Genomic DNA, 17641 nt, shown 5'->3' with positions numbered 1-17641 from the left:
GTCAATACCTTCCCTAGCTCATCAGAACAATAATAGAAAAAAAGGTTTATAATTAGGTAGGTACAGTGTTAGAACAAGATTCWTCTGCCCTTATCAACATTAATATGCCTTTTTCCTAGGCTCTGCATAAGATCTGCCATGGAGCTGCAGTCTCCATCAATTGAATATCAGAGGCTGAATTGGTGGGGCAAAACGAACACAAGTTATAAATGCAACCTGTGGCTGGCTTGTTAACCACCAAAGCACCTCTATACATCTACTTCCTGGTTTTCCAGGTGACACCTCARCAAAGAGAGTACAAGAGGACAAAGTCATTGAAGATCTCAGGAAGTAAGTACCCTTCCCTCCACAGGTGGGAGGGATGGGATAAGAAATGCAACTTCCACAGGAGAATGCTCCCAGAGACTTCTTCCAAGACAAGGACTGCTTGGATTCAAGACATCATATTTAAGCACACTTACACAGCATACATTTGACACTGACATGTTCTGCTTTCTAGCCTTCTTGCATAAAATACAATAAGACAACATCAACAAAAGAATAAAATATTTATAAAACAGTGTTTAATTAGTGATTCTTCAAGGGAAACAAAAGTAAAAATTCTTGTACTAAATTAGCATTTTGTTGGTGTGCTCACAACACTGAACTTGATCTCACTTGCAGATGTTTTACACCCTGGTTAATACTTGCTTTCAATAGAGTAACTGCTGATTTGTACCAGTAGGACAGTGGAATCAASTCAAAGACCTTGATCTGTCACCGATCTTGACTCTTAAGCTTGGAGAGGTGCATTGAAGCTGAGGAAATCAAATGCTTCRTTTATTTTCTGTCCCAGTCAAATTGAAGAGAACAGAGGAAAAGAATTTATGCTTCCGCTACAGCCCGAGAGATCCTGTTCTATCAGTGTCAGGGTTATATTTTATTAATCAGATTCCAATATATTTTCTACCTAACTAGAAATTGAGTATTCAGAATTTAATAACTGGAAGTTGAAGAAAGGAGACTGCTTTCTCTGAAAGTCTTCCAAGAAAGGTCTCTACAATTCATTGAAACTAGTTTCCCTTAGAAATACTTCCTTGCTATRCCTACAATTGTTATGCCACAGTAACTGCATTTGGATGCATGTTTCTACAGGGCTACTATGTCCCTCACCTCTACATGATGCTTCTTTCCTATCCAGATGTTAGATTTACTATGCAGCCATGAATTCCCCGTACAATATTGTTTGTAGGCGATTGAAGAAAACTCTGGTAGGCTTTATAAGGTACAAGATTCATTTAAAAGATGAAAGTCTTTCACTTAATTGGAAACGAAAGCATGTTAATAACAAGTTCTTCTAAGTCAGGTTATCAAGCATATCAGTACATGTTTCTCCCTAGGAAGCAAGGACATAGATTTTCATTCCAAAATGACTTTTGTCTCAGATTGAATCTGCTGTTGTCTGTGATTTATGCATGAAGATAAACACAAAGCTTGGCTGAGAGAGGAGATAATGCTTCAATTCTTTTCTTCYGTTCCTCAAATATAAATCTTCCTACCTTTTCTTAGCCTAAGTAGGAGAACCCTGTATGCCARACACAGATAAACACACTGGCTCATGCAAGGGATGTGGCACAGCCAGTCTATTGGGAAGAATAAACCAAAGTAGGACCTCTCTGAGAGCCTAGATCTACCAGGAAATGCATCTGCTGCTCCTCTCCTCCCCTCCTCTCTGTTCCAGGGCAGCAATGCGAAGCACCTCGTGAATGCACCATGTGCATATCATGCATCAGGTCAAACAGTTTGCATCYCCTTTCGTTTGGGCCATGGCCCAAGTACCTGTCACAGCTCTGTCTTGAGAAAACATGACAGAAGTAGAATTGCAAGGGAGCAGAACTCCTTTGGAGGTGCAAGTCTCATGCTAATGATGACATCCRGCAAGTGTGCACATAGGCAGAGTGCCCACAAGTACAAACTGTCATCTCCAGCAGGCTAAAAGGTCACACTGCCTGGTGGTCCAACGATTCCCTAACTCATGATGTCTGAATTCAAATTATTGTAGCTAGAAAYGCATCTGTTTACTCTGAAGAAAAATGTGACCAACACTACACAATCCCAAACATGCCTAGCACCACAGATTATTACAAGCTTTGCTGTCTGCTGTGGTAAATGAAAATCAGCTAAAGACCTGTAACTGGCATGATTCTTCTTCGCCATTAGTCTCTCTCCTTGGGAAGAAGTCATTCCTTTGAATTACCTACGTCTGAAGCCACAGTCTAACACACACGCAGTCATACAAACTCACACCATTAAAGATTTTTTTCCACCTCTAGCAGAGAAAAACAAAGATGGAAGTCTACAGATAGATAGCATTACGACTAGCAACAGCAATATCATGGTAATAACGTGTGTAGCCTCCATGYCTCCTTTTTTTCTGTCTTTAGAAGAAAGAACATGGAGATCAATAGCTGCTTTTTAAATATCTGGGAGATAATGCAGCCTCATTTACTATCAGGGTAAATGTCGTATGTAGAGATGCAGCTGTCTGCATCCCTGCAGTCCCTGCATTTTAGTATCAGAGTAGGGCACAAGGAGTTAACTCAGTAGCCCAGAATTTCAAAGGAATTCAATGTCATAGGTAAGAGTAAAGAATAAGGAATCCTGGYCTGTGCCTATAAGCACTGACAATATTTCTATTTCTTCATTCCCTGCATCTCTAATGTCCTTTAATCTCTAACACTTCAGAAGTCCTTTCATTTCATCACTACCAGCTACCTCTACTGACAGTGGCACCTCTTACATCAATAGCAAACAATTAAAAAGTATCCTCACTGACTCATTTTCCTTAATGAGATATTCAGTCTTATTCAGAGCAGTATGCTGGAGTTAAAATAAACCAGTTATTGACTGCAACCAAATCACAGCATACATTGTAAACAGATTTATTTTCTTCCAGCTTCTTCTTATAAATAATCAAACAGTTGTTACTTTTCTTGATAACGCGTAACTGTCTCTGTCGCTGCATTATGCTACATGACGTGCACAGAGATACTGTTTTCAGTTCCCTCATTGAGATGCTTGCAGGTAAGCCTGCTTGGTAGTCCCATCAGCCATTATTGAGACTGCAGGGCAAAACAGGTTGTTGCGAGCAGCTTTTCAGCGTTCTGGAAAGGTTTCTTAATCTACGTGACCCAYCACACAATGGAAACTGCATTTATGCAGAACAAAAATATTACTCTCCATCTTGAGAAGCAATATCATGACAGCAAAGACAGCCCTTTGAGAGCARAAAATTCATTAAGTAGCTCAGATCCCCAAAAAAGATTAAAACTCATCGTGTCAAGTTTTCTTGGGAGTGGTGTCCTCCGACAGAGAAAAAAGACAGAGCTACGAGGTCACATAAGACCATATATTGTTTCGCTAAAGTGAGGAACATGATCTACTGGATGATCTATTATCCCTGTTCAGATTAATGCTAATTAGATTCAGTATCATACTGTGATACTACAGCATCATAGGGGCTATGAAGAGAAATAAAATGGTGGCCASAATAGATAAAAGACAAATGAGAAAAATGGAAAATAGAGTAACGGTAGCTTGAGAGAGATTGCATGAAGACAGAAAACATAGCTGCAAACACAGTTTGATTTTTCTCCCATTGCAGGACTGTTCTTTGCAGTTCATTTAGTTCTTTTTTTTTTTGATTCAGTTTAGATGAAAGTGTCCAAGCAATGAACCTTTTTTTCCCCAGTGTAACAGGAGCATATGGACAAGAAGTTTTTTCTTTTTCTCTTTTAATTCCCCTTCATTTCATTTCAGTGTATCTTTSCCTTACAAGTGTTTTTTTTTCTTTAGATCCCTCTGTGTCTTCATACCTGCAGGAGTGTTCTGCCCCTCATATTTTTAAGTAAATGTAAATAATATTTAATTGATACTTCATGCTCTGTGGCAGATAGCACACAAGAGCAGTAGCTGCATATTAAATAAAGCCAGCACCATCAATGAACTATAGTCCTATGGGCCAATTTATTCACGTTTATGAAGGCTTCCACAGAGAACAGGGAAGCAATAGTGCACAGTGAATAAAGAGGCAAGATCATAACCAGTCACACATTAGAATCACTGCAAAGATTACCATGAGAGAAGTGGAATCTGGTCTCCAAATGGGACCTTTCCTGTGAGTGTACGGGCAGGACAGAACACTTCTGTTTTCTTCCTTCTTTATTAATCTTTCAATAGCTGTGACTATGACAGCTTGTCAGCTTATCTCCTGTATGTAGTAGATGTGCAGGGAAATGGAGTAAAATTTTTATCTAATAGAGTCTGTGGTTATCTGTGCATCTAGAGGTAGACAAAATAACAGGGAAGCCACCTTGTATCTGAGCCCTGTTATAAGACAGCAAAGAAGACCTGTCTTCTAGTCTGGATGGGAGGCATTCATGAGTCAGCACCTTCATAGGGGCTGATTACAGCCTGCTCCGAGCAAGTTTGCTACACAGGGATCAGGAAATGACGAAGAAATTTTTGCTTTTAAAGGAAAGAGTGAGAAGGAAATACAAAATCTACTCACAGATTAAGCACCTTCTCTGTCATTGCTAGATTACAGAATGTCACACTCCACCTTTCCAGCCCAGGCAGCATTTTTTTCCTATATGCTCTTCTGCGTCACAGTGAAGAYCATGTCCATCAGAAATTTCAGCTATAAAACAGTCAATTTTCACATGTTGAGAAATAYTGTTAGTTCTAAGGAAAGAAGACGGATTGACAGCTCTGGAGCCCTTTCACAAAAAAAGACACAACATTACTGCAGACTTCTCTTGTGAGTAATGGTCCTGTTGCTAAATGTCTCAGGAAAAACGTGCCAGTGACCTCCACCGATGAGTGGGGAGAATCCTCCTCACTGGAAAGGCAACATTTACAGGCATTAAGCACTCCATACCCTGAGATATTTCAACTATTTCTTAATCCTGCGTGGTGCTGTAGTATTTCAGATGGCATAGTATGCCCAGTTTATAATGTGATGCTTGTATAAACAAACCAGAGTGTGCTTTAGAATGAAAATCCGGGGAGAGTGATGAAGATTCTCTGTTTATTTTGTATGCTGTAAAGGACTGATTTAATAAGGTTGACTTAATTATAAACCCTCTGCTTTTTTTTATAGAATTACTTTTCTTTTTCTTTTTTAACTTGCCAATACTGAAAATAACATCACCTCATTGAAGTAAAAAAGTGATACCAAAGTATTCCTTTCACATTTTTGGAATTAAATTGTTTTCTCTTTATCAGCCTTTCAAACAAATCTAAATATTAGTACTGTTGTCTTCTGATGATGAGAGGATATTTACCTTTCCATGGCATTTTAAATCCACAAGATTATAGGCTACAGCTAGGAACTGAATCCTAARCTCTAGAGGTTCACTGAAACCAAGTGCCATGATTGATATATCTAGGTTCAACAGACAGAATTAAGAACATCAACTATTTTGAGCAATACCCTTTCACAACCTTTGATAATGATAAAGTTTGTCCAGTAAAATAAAGTGGTTAAATGAGAGATATATGCTTAAGTTTCATCCTGATGACAATTCTGAGGACTAAGATAGATGACAAATAAGTGCTAGTATACTTGCAGACAATATGAAAAARGTAGATATAGCCCCTGGAGTCTAGAAATTGGAGCGCATGTGAACTGAGAGAACGGATATCACYGTGCTGTGATCTTTGGTGCCATGAACAGTTGGACTGCARTAACTCACAGAGAWRARGATGATGTASGCTCAAACACATTTTGGTAGGTTTATTTTGCACAGTGAAAGAGGAAATTCTGGACTAACTGATTATCAGTTTTTCATTGCCCGAATACAGGCTTTCTTCATTACGATGAAGGTTCTGAATTCCTGCTATAGATAGGGAAAAGTTGTATGAGCCATTCTGCTTTCAGCGAGCCAAGTAAATTGAATTGCCTAATTTAATTAGCATTAACAATACAGTAACACTTTCCACTTCCAGAGCACTTCACTACTGTAGAAATCAAAACACTTCACAAAGATGCATGTTATAAAATTCCTATCACTGTACGAGTCTGAGAATAAATTAGCATATTTCTGATCAAATGCTCTTGTATTTTTAGGCTGACTTGCATGTGTCAGCATGATTTGAAAGACTTCAGCTCACAGCTGCAATCTCTAGGAGAACACCTTATTTTTGCTTTCCAGACCTCTGGGTAAAAGAGGTCTTTGTTTCTTTGTTTTACAGATCCTTTTTTTTTCACTAATGGGAATGCAGCATGCAATCAGTATATTAGTGGAGTATGATTTACCTAATGATCTCTTGGTGTGATAATTAACTCAGTAACCTCTGATGTCCCTAGTGATGCTTCTTAGCAACAGGCTGAGTTACTCCCAAACTGGTAGCACGAGAAAGACACATTGGCTCATCAGAAGKAGGATAAAAGTGGCAAGAACAACACTGAAGGTATAGATTAGGTGTTTTGAAGGTTTTAAAGGACAATTTAGACAAGCTTCTGTGAAAATTTGTTGAGCTGATTTAATTTTGGAGTTTGGTATGTCTTGGCAGCTTTCCTTTTCCTCGGTTTCAAAATCCTCAGGAAAAAGAAGTGAAGCACTGCAGCAGTAACAAAAAGGTGTAAACAGGGAGATGCTCCTGCACAACTAACAGGCAGAGAACAGCACCAATGGTCAAATTTCTCCTCCCTGCCACTTGRGTCAAGGACTCTCTCTCGCTTCATGTTCGGCTGCGCTTAGCACACTGGGCTCCTACTCTGCTACCGCGCTCCTCAGTGGTACAAGAACTCTGAATTCAAGCAGAGAACGCGCTGCTGYGACTTGCCCTTTTTTCTGCTCCCACAGTCCCTCCTCTGTCTCCTTCCCCTACACATAGCAGGGCAGTCCTGCTACCTTACCACATGTATTTGTTTGTGTGCGGTATCCACGTCCCCCAGCCCTTCAGGTGTTTCTACCTTTGAATCATAAMGTCTTCAACTCGTGGACTTGTGCAGTTTTCAGCAAAGTCAAGCTACAGTTTCAATTAAGTTCTTAAAGGCTTTTTTCTTTTTTACTCTCATTATTACTGCTAAAATTAAATCTAATGGATTCTTTTCTCAGTTATCTCACTGACAAGTTAATTAATTACATATACATTGCTTCTGCCAATTATAAAATAAGGAAAATAATTCTGCCTTATCATTATAAAGCACTTCCCCTACATCAAAATTGCAAAAGTGGAAAATAGTTGGTTTRCAATTCAGAAGTACTTCTTTCCAAGAGAAAACTGTTCTCCCTTAGTTTGTGCTTATTTGACACTACAAAATAATGTTTCAAGATTTGGTCTTAAGAGTGTGCCTGCAAAACACCTGCTTGCTTGAATAAAGCAGTTACCTGCACAAAGAGGTTCCCTCTAACTGGGTGCAAGTTTTTGAAGAATTACGTTGATTATCTTTGATATTTTTACATTTCCCAGTGTTCATTGATTTAAAAATTACTTATGTAACAGTAACTATTTTTGCTTTGGCCTCCACCAAGCTTGGATCCATACCAACAATAAAGATTCTTTCACTTTACAGAAAAAAAATAATGTAAAAGATTCAAAATAACAATGGAACAAAGATTCTTAAGTCATACCAGACAGAAACTAAGATGCACTAATCTAAGAGAACGACGAAAGAGGCAATCAGTTAAGTAAGTTACTCCATTCATTTCACATTCATATCACTCTATTTTTCACTTTCACATTAAAAAAAAAAAAAGGCAAAAAAAGCAATAGAAYCAGAAAGGTATAGTAGATCCTACAGCAGACTGACTGCTTTTGCCTGATGCATTTTCGTGAAACAAAGAATACACAGTACCACCCAGAAATGATGTCAAACGGCTCCTTTCAACCTCCTTTCTCTGACCCTCTGAAAATCTATTTTTCCACTGTTTTTACCAAGCATAGTCATTCTTTTAAATATATAAAAGGATGAAAAGAAAAGGCATTGAGCCTAATTCACCCTTCTGCTGCTCTGCTTCCAGTAGTGTGATTGCACTGACTTTGAGCAGACATCCCACCTTGCAAACACAGTCACTACACCAAGTCCACAAGTTCTACTGTTATCTTACTGTTACATAACGCTGCTTGATTTAAAACAGGGAACTGGTACGAGCAGTACTGCAGGCAGACTAGAATGGAGCACCAAACAGTRATAGTAATTAATAGACAGTAATAGCTTAGGCACTTCTAACATTAACAGCAGCCAACTAACATGCAAGAGTGAGCRTGATAAAAGTCTGTTTGTTCAATGTTCTGCTGTCAGGAAGCAATGAATGAGAAGTTCCTGCAGAACAGTGAGCTTGTAACTCCTGTCACTGAGGTCAGATTTCCAACCTAGAACTTGTTTAAAAATGCGTATGTATACATACACACACAAAGAGAAACTGATAGGAACATAGCATTTAGTTTTATCACCCCAAGCAATCCCAAGGGTCCAGTTGTTGGCTTGTTGTATAAAGCACCGATCATTTGCAACTTGGGCAAGTGAGATATCCTGTTTCCAAACCCTAAACATACCAGGAGTCCCAGAAYATTTTGTATAAAGAACAGGACGAGCCCACGGAAGCTTCATTTTCAACATCTGAAGAAACAAGTGGTACCTGGATTAAGCGAGCGCTCCCAGTCCTGTATATGAGCAATGCTGATGGCCAGTGGCCATGAAAGTCCATGAACATTTACATCTTTTGTAAGTAAAGCCATAAATATTACGGAATTAATTTTATTACTGTCAATAATACAAGCATTAAAAACCCCCTCAGTTTCATTTCTGAATCCCGGGCTAGATAGGCAAATTTGATAGGTAAAATCATTATCTGATGGCTGGGCATACTGAAAATGAAATACTGAGAAAGAACAATGATAAAATTAAGCTATGCCATTTGTAATGTTCAGTTCAACATTGAAGGAGCACATCTGAAAGCATCTGCAAAATGTTGATTAAGGAAAATATACAGGCTACAAGATCTACCCGCAATCCCCAACTTGAGGCACGGTTCAGGCATAACCTGGCATGGTGGAGAGCAGCGAACAAAAGATGCAAAGTTGAGACTAATACCTCCCGGCTTTGCCACRGCAGCCTGCACACGAGCCCCTGTCCGTGACACACAAAAAGGATACCGAGAGACAGGCCAGCTGTCACTCGGTAAAAGGCAGTGACACGAGACTGCACTGCTGGACGTTAACATCACACCGGTAATTCAGCACTAACCAAAACATGCCGAAGATGTGCATGCTAATGTACACGATTCAGGAGGTATGTATTTAATGAAACCGGAAGGAATCCTTCATCTTACTTTTGAAGCCCTACTCCCTCCCTCTCTGCCTAGTCCCTGTCATTTATCTGTTGTTTTGTCTAAATACTGCAATAGCCATAGGATTTACCCACATGGAGACCATGGTGGGAACAGAATCTTAATTTGCGGGATGCCAGCTTCCCATTGGATCTGCAGACTACCCTGGGATAATTTTCAAGACACAAAGGGTTAAAATAGGCCCTTAATATTCTGATATTTACTATTTTTCCATCCACTWGTAAAGTGGCAGTTACATGGGTGATTCTGCATCAGTAACAGTGGTTCGCCTCCAATCCCACAGCACTGGCAGAGGTAAGGAACGGCCCTCTTTCTTTCTTCCCCCATTCACTCAGAAGAAAACCTCAGAAAAATGGGAAGATATGTCACCACCATTTTCACTTGAATMTCAGAATCAAGAGCTAGTACATGGAGCAATATTGGACATGTCTTGCTCTATGGTYTGGATTAGAGAACATTGGATTTAAGGTGAGATATAGCTGTTCTATTTTTGGAAAAAGGGGTTATCAGTTCTTCCAGTGACCACTGTACCATTAAGAAGAAAAGCTTTGCTGCTTGCTAACTGCCAGATAGCTGTGTAGACTAAACAAACATTGACATCATTACAGAATTCACTGAGTAACACTGACAAATGCATGAATGTATATCCATATTTAAACCTGAGTGCAAACTGAAACTTGCTATTACCAGGGAAATAAAAAGCCCAAATGTGATAATAATACCCTACACTTGGCAAATGGAAACAGTGGCAGATGGATTTTTCTATTTACTTGGCAAGTGGACATTATACTTTTTGACACTGGCTGTAAACCAAGTGGAAAAAATAATAATTGGATAAGTAGCGATTTTAAGCAAGACTGCTGCATTAAAGGACACATGCTGAGCAAGTGATGGATTTCATTGCTAAAAAGATTGGAGGCTCTTAATGGATTGTTAAAACGCTATTACAAAAATGGCTTAGAGGCCCACCCTCCAGAGAGACGTAAGGGCATCGCCTTCTACATACCAATTTGATCCTCAAGGGTATACACACACGTGCATACAGTACTTCTCTGTGGTAGTAATCTGCTGTGATGAGCACAGACTGTGTCCATTAAAAAGCAAAACCTGCCTGTTCAGTGGCTCGTGTGAAATGAGCTGATACTCTCAGCCCTCTTTACAGTTGTTATGTCTACTCGGATATGACTTTAAAAAATTGAGTTTTCGCTTAGTATTGGAAAGGGAACCTATACCACAAAACTACACCTGAACTCAGTACCCTGCCTTGCACAAAGCCATGAGGCACTTTAATGTTAACAACCCACCTGCTTTTCCATCTTTCATCTCTGCAGTAAAGTACTGACAAGCTTTGGTGATGGACCTTGCTGGCGATCTTTTAAAACAGAAAAAAAAAATTAAACAGATGTATAAAATTTAAAGATAAGAAGCCTCTAGAAAACACACAAAGAAACAGCCTGCATCACASCTGCAGAACCTTAAGTCCACAGCTGAGAAACCGCACCAGCTGCGAGCGCACCGGCTCACCTGAGAAACGCATCAGCCACGYGTATTCACTGCCTGCAGGACTGGGTTCTCCCCACGTCACGGAGTGCCAGGCATCGGGCTCCTGCGGCTGGCCCACCAGTCCAGATTCAAAACCTCACTAACCTTATTTTGGAGGTATGTAATCTGAGAGCACACGGTTCCTACAAGAAGTTATTTCCAGACCTAGTTCCTCCGGAGGAAGCAAGGCTCATGCAATAGTAACAGCCTGTGCATAAACCTGTGTCTGTCTGTCTGTCTGTCTGCCAGGCCTCYTACTCTTCAACCAATTGGCCAAATTAAGCAGATGGGTAAGGATCTAAAAGTACTAAGTTTAGAGGTGTGTTCTGAAAATACAAGTGACCAGACACCAGTTTGCCGAGGAAAAGGCAGTGAGAGGAATGTGAAGCTTAGCATCTTCAGACAGTTACCACCAMAGAAATCGCACAGGAGAGCAATACAAACCCAGGTTTTGCTGGTTTTGTCCCATAGAATTATTTCTTATTCATCCTCTTTAAAGAAGGCTCCTAACCTCAAATACCGCAACATTACACAGGACAACCTAACCACAGGCATCCTGGGAATCTTGATGGACAAGACTATTTTCCACTACAGTTATTCAGCCCAAGTAGTAAGTAACTGTTGCCTCTTCTCCCCACTGCAGTATGGTGAAGTTCCCCCACTGCTCACAGTGCATCCCTCAACAGCTCCGTCTCACCAATGACACAGGAATTAACTCTGTATAAGAACACAGCTAAATTCTACCTGTTCAGCACAAGACATGTGAAAAAAAAAACATTTTTGGGGGGGAGAAAAAAAAATCAAGACAATATTCTAGCAATAGAAACTTGTAGTATCAGTGACAACAGAAGTAAACCATGCTGTGTTTATTTTTTCCTCTGTCCTAAAGGTGGAAGGTTAAAAAAAAAAAAAAAAAAAGAAAAGAAAAAAGAAAAAAAAAAGTAGTGTCATCTGCCAAAGCTACTCTTAACTTTCTAAGGCCACCTAAGGATTACTGATGTGGTCATTAGCTTGTCAGCAAACACCAAGCAAGCAAATTATTTGCAACAATAATCGGTATCAGGAGGTTCTCCATGGGCAAAATATAATGCCGAGGCAAAGACCAGCAGTGGTAGCTGTCTGCAGACAGAGATTACAGGAAGCACAGATTGCTCTGCCTGCTTGGCAGCTTCACGTAACACTTTCTGACAGCAGATTTATTCCTCTGCCAAGATCTGCAGAAATAGGATAGCAGGAGTTTTCAAAGTAAGATGACAAAATAAAAGAGCAAAACAAAAACACTCGTCTTCAGCTGCTGCTCTGGTTCCTTGTGGTTTTGGCCCACCACGACATTATTTCGGCAAGTCTCCATCCCTAATGATATATACTTCAAAACAAATACTTAAAGTGCAACCTTTTTTATTAATACGGTAATTACAGTTACACTTGATTTAAAGATCACAAATTCAAAATTCAAAGGAATGTAGGCACCTAATTTCTTCATATAATAGGGTGTTATCACAAGCTAGGAATACTAAGCTGTTGTTTAAGAGCCAAACTAAAAATTTCATGGAACAGTTTTCTTTCAAAAAATGTCTCTCCAAACACAAAGACTTTGCCAAAAACACAGTTAATTCAATGAAACTGGCAGATGCAATTTAAAATAAAATGAAAGGAAGTATTTTGTTCCCGTTTTATAATTTTTCTTCCTCTCTCAGTTCTAATTTTTGTAGCAGTTCAGTTTTGCACTTGTTTGAAACTTACTCTAAGCGTTTCAAAACTTGTTTTGCAGCAGATACTCCATACACCACGAGCAGACATTAGGCGAGGTTTAACAAATAACAAACTCTTCCCTTCTCTGGGATGTGCAAAAATGTAGTAAATTAGTTCCATTAATCACTTTCTGATATTTTACTAAACTGCACCACTGTGCTGAGAACACAGTTTAACCTCTGGCAGCAATATAATAGGCCAAATCCAAAGACTTTATGCATTTACATGCAAAATGAATCTAACAATGACAGGTAGAATGACTCTACCAGTCAAAAATGAATGCTAACGACTTAGACATCTGAGGTACTCATATGATATGTGATTTTTCTGGACTGTAAATGGAAGCTACAAATTCTTACTAGTACCTTGCATATTTTTATATTTCTCATATTTCTTCTCAGCAACTGTTCATCACTCAAAGCCTCTTAAATTTTTATTTGATTTCCAAAAAATTCTGTTTCTGCAAGAAAAGTTAATTTTACGTAACTCAGAAAAAACTTCTCTACACAATGACAGGTTACCAGAAATGATTTGTAAAATGATAATGTTAAATTTAAACTCCTAAATTGAGCTTCTAAATTTCATTTTAAGTCAGCGAGGTAGCTTAGTTCTCAAAGATATGTGCAGCTCTTACAGACATCAATAGGATCTTCACCAACTAAAGTTTCTCAAAAGCTGGCTACTTTTATTCAAGAACCTCTTTGAAAACCAGATATCATAATCAATGCTTACTTAGTAGAACTATTTTTTTTTCTTATCGATGTTTAAAAATAGCTTTGACAAAATTGCTTGAGATATATACTGGAGCAAGCTCTCCACATACATTACGTGTGTGCCAATCCAAAGAGCAAAGATCCCTCATTATAGACATGTGCTTTCAAAACGGAACTGCTTATCTGATCTTACTCTTGCCTCCCAAGTATGGGTTTGCAGAAAATATAATCTGCATCCAAATCTCTTTTGTTTGCAAAGTTGATAGCACTCATTGTTTTTATCTGCATTCTGATATTGCACACCTACACTTCACTGAACTGTCTGAGTGCTTTCAGAGGAGAAAAATGATGGATTTTAGTTCTTTTCTTACAATTGAACATGATTATATTTTTCACACAGTAAGCCTGCAAGATTTTGACTTACTTCAGAATGAAAAGGGCTCTGGAAGCTAAAGACTTTTAAAATGTTCCCCCATTTCTAACTCTAATTCAAAGCAAATAAACATAGTAACCTGGACCTAACACTTTGGTTCTCTCTTGCTTCCACATACTGATTTTGCATTATTGACCTGCATACTCAGTTTACATTGTAGGGCATTAGTTTTGTGAGCGGCATGTGCTCTTTCTTCTTTCCTTCCCACACTCAGAATTTTCTTCATATAGTGGCAAGGCATTTATTTATTCTGAGAGAGCAGCTTGCAAGTCTCATATTCCATCCTAGTTTGAGCTTGTATAACAAAATAGGAAATGTATCTGGACCAGCTATCTCATATTTTATGGAGCAATTATTATGCCCTGTGTCTGCCTATTTTGGTTAASGTCTGAGAGTATTAAACTTTAAATGTTTAAAGTAAACTAAAAATATTCACTAGCTTAGTGTGTGCAAGTCTGTAACAACATAATGCTGTAACACCACTTGCGGTTGGCAAAGATTACGCAGTCATGCTTAGGACACTTTTAACAAGAGTGACTTAGGTAAACTGTTAGAGAATCACGAAAAAAACAAACAGTAGGCACAAAATTCCCATAAGGATCCAGCCTAACATCAAATGCACAATATTACCTCTAATTTCCTTATTTTGATGGGTTTCAGTCCAAATACCAATATAATTGTAGTATAATTCTGAGTGTTTAAGGAAAATATTTTGTACATTTAAATGCACTGTCAGCATATCTACTTTTAGTTGTGCGTTATACAATATTGCTATGTCTTACTTTTCTCTCCAAACAAATCCATGACTCATTTTATATTCCATGGACACACAAATGGTAATTGCATTCTCTCATAACAGCTAGTAGACGTTTGTAAAGGAAATAATTGGACATGTTTTCAAATGACTGCATCCACACAATTTATCTTTCCCACTCCAACCACACTCCTTGGTAACACTCCCTGTTCAGAAGTGTTTAAATTCTTCAGAAATACCTGTTAGAAATACATGTGTTCAGATGKGTACAGAAGACACGTGTTCAAAAATACATCCAAAGAGGAGACAGGAATGGTGTGTGGGGGGGGAAAGAGGCGTCTCCTGCTCCCTTCTCCTGTTAACCATCATTCCCCTAGCGCTGGAAATGCACGTGCTCCCACTGAAGCACCTCAGGTGCTTCAAGGGACCCTTCAGGGGACCCATCAGAGTCCACCGACAAGCTGCAGCACTGCCCGTGGGCCGGGCTGCATACTGGGTGACACCAACACTTCTTATTGCCCAGTAAAGCTTCGGACTCTGGTCATCACCAGATACTTTGGTAGAAAGAGCTAAACTCCCCCAAACGAAAGTTTTACCCAGAAGTTTAAAACAAACACAGCAGGAAATTTCACTGCATGTTTAGTAAAGAGTTCAGTCTAGGAAATAAGAAATAGACCTCCCTCTTTCTAGCCCAGTTTCTTCTACTGCATAGCACAGCACAATAGCCACCAAGATTATCATAAAAAATATTCTAACTGAAGTTTTAAACCTAAACTCCATCACTCTCTGCTACCACTTCAAATAAATTTCACTTTATGCATACGTATACGTAYACATATTGTGCAAGTACTTGTACATGTATGTGTGTATATATAAAAAACCAGATATACACCTGCAAAGGTCTTAATCAGAGTTAGGTTGGAATATTGTTTTAAAGTATTTTATGCCAGAAAGGTCTCTGGATGTTTATCATTCATAACGTGTGGGTGTTTCAGTCACTCATAACAGGTAGCAGGATTAAAAGAACCATCCCATCGGGCTGATTTTGTTGACAGGCAAGTGAAATTCCCCAGCTATTTGTGCAGTTAAACTTATGTCTCACATCTTATACTGGCAAAAGAGAATACTTAAAGCAAAGATCCTGGGCAGGATTTGAAATTGCCCCAGGATGCAAAAGCTTTCCACAGTACCATTGTGAGCTTAATTGCCAGAAGCTTTGCTCAGACAGCGACTTGGTAGCACCTTGAGAAACATTTTGCTGATAYGCACTTAAAGAGTATACGAAAAGAGAGTCCCTTAAGGGATTCATACAGCTTCCAAAGGGATCATAACGTTGAAATCTGTGCTTATCCACAGGTAAGAAGAGAGGATAAATGCCTTTTAAGACATTACAGGAAGTGGTAAGGCTTCTTTTTTAAACTGGGCCAGAAAGGATAGCAGTGATTTCATTAATGTCTTATTCATGCAAAGCTTCTAACAGCRTATACAGGACACGGTTTGTAATACTGGCTTCATTTTGAGACGTATGTTACACAAGATTATCTCTTCATGTCCCTTCACTATGATATGAACTGTCTGTAARGTTGCAATGAACTTTTGCTGCTATCTCAAAATAAGCCAGTCTCTCTTCTTTTATCTCTTAAAGCACATTTTGGTTTACTAATTGCTTTCCAAAAGGCCAGTTTGCTCCTGAATGAAATTGCTAGCAGAAGAGAACATAATCCTGAACTRGTACCATTATGATCATCTCATCATTTTTATCAAGTGCCACAAGTACGAAACACAAGTGTATTACGTATGTATGCAAGCTGCACTTAAAACACCATCTAATTTGATTTTGTGCAAAARTGTGCCAGTCTGCTTCCATAACCAAAAATCTGTATTTTGGAGATTTCTAAGCTGCCTTGTTCAGTTTTATCATTTGCTTTTATAAAGTGCAGCTGCTTTATGTACAAGATTTGAGCTTTTCATASAATCATAGCATCAYAGAATCACAGAATCAGTAAGGTTGGAAGGGACCTCTGGRKATCATCTAGTCCAACCTCCCTGCTCAGCACGGTCATCTACAGCATGGTAGACAGGGTTGCATCCAGGCGGGCCTTGAAGATCTCCACAGAAGGAGACTCCACCACCTCTCTGGGCAACCTGGTCCAGTGCTCCGTCACTCTCACAGGGAAGAAATTCCCCCTCACGGTCAGGCGGAACTTTCTGTGCTTCAATTTCTGCCCATTGCCTCTTGTCCTGTCACATGGGACAACTGAAAAGAATTTGTCCCTGTCCCCTTGACACCCTCCCTTCAGGTACTTGTACACATTGTTCAGATCCCCCCTCAGTCTTCTCTCCCCCAGGCTGAAGAGGCCCAGCTCTCGCAGCCGTTCCTCATAGGGCAGGTGCTCCAGCCCTCGGATCAGCTTTGTAGCCCTACACTACTCTCTCCAGTAGCTCCATGTCTTTCTTGTACTGGGGAAGAATTTTGGTGATTTCATAATAATTCTGAAAGAACAAAAACTATTAAAAGCAAAAAACTATTAAAAAGAGAGGTCAGTTAGCAAGGACAATTTAATAAGTAACACAATTTAATAAGTAACACAGAAAGTTTGAACACACATGTGTCTGTAAACAAGGGTAACATAATAAACTATCTATCTGATTCCAGAGAGTACATAGCACTGAGGATGCAGACAAATGATTTAAGCGCTGAACTAGAAACAGAGAAAGAGAATTGAAGAAATGAAAGAATTAACCAGGACAATTTAGAAAATCTTCCTAACGGTGGAGTCTGTTAGCTCCCAAAGCTGTTCCAATTTTGTGCTTAATGAATTGAGTTTGTAGGTAGCAAGGATGTGATCTACATGCTTCTTACCCTTAGTCTGTTTTAAACATAAAACCCAAAGCCCATCTTCACTCAAAAAGCCTTCCTGAAAATCGTCACYATAGGATTAACTCCAGCTACCACAGAGTAACTTCCTTTGCTTAGCTTTTGGAAGTCACCACAGACCAAATCAGCATATCCTGCCAAAAAAAAAGAGTATAAACTAGAAGAATTTTGAATGTGTAAGCTACTCCAACTGTTAAAAAATCAGTATTAAGCTCTCCTCCTTTCATGTTG

The 17641-nt window shown here is 39.1% G+C and overlaps 1 protein-coding gene across 9 annotated transcripts in view; it reads right to left on the bottom strand.

Annotated features, from left to right (window-relative positions):
• The window catches only part of RGS6 (regulator of G protein signaling 6), a 286431-nt gene that overhangs the window by 160608 nt on the left and 108182 nt on the right, over positions 1-17641 (bottom strand). Inside the window, exon 1 of one of the 9 annotated variants that reach the window (XM_085299817.1) lies at positions 7988-8056. The exons of 7 other annotated variants lie outside the window; for them this stretch is intronic. The gene's annotated coding sequence lies outside the window, so the exon portion shown is untranslated. Of the gene's footprint in view, positions 1-4549; positions 4603-7987; positions 8057-17641 lie in introns of those variants that run through there. One more of the 9 variants, XM_085299816.1, reaches the window with a different exon arrangement.

This window comes from Rhea americana, unplaced genomic scaffold (assembly GCF_003343005.1).
Source record: "Rhea americana isolate MKP2758 unplaced genomic scaffold, rheAme1 scaffold_155, whole genome shotgun sequence".
Classification (NCBI taxonomy): Eukaryota; Metazoa; Chordata; class Aves; order Rheiformes; family Rheidae; genus Rhea; species Rhea americana.
Note: the sequence above shows the minus strand (reverse complement) of the source record. Positions and strands in the feature narration are given on the sequence as shown.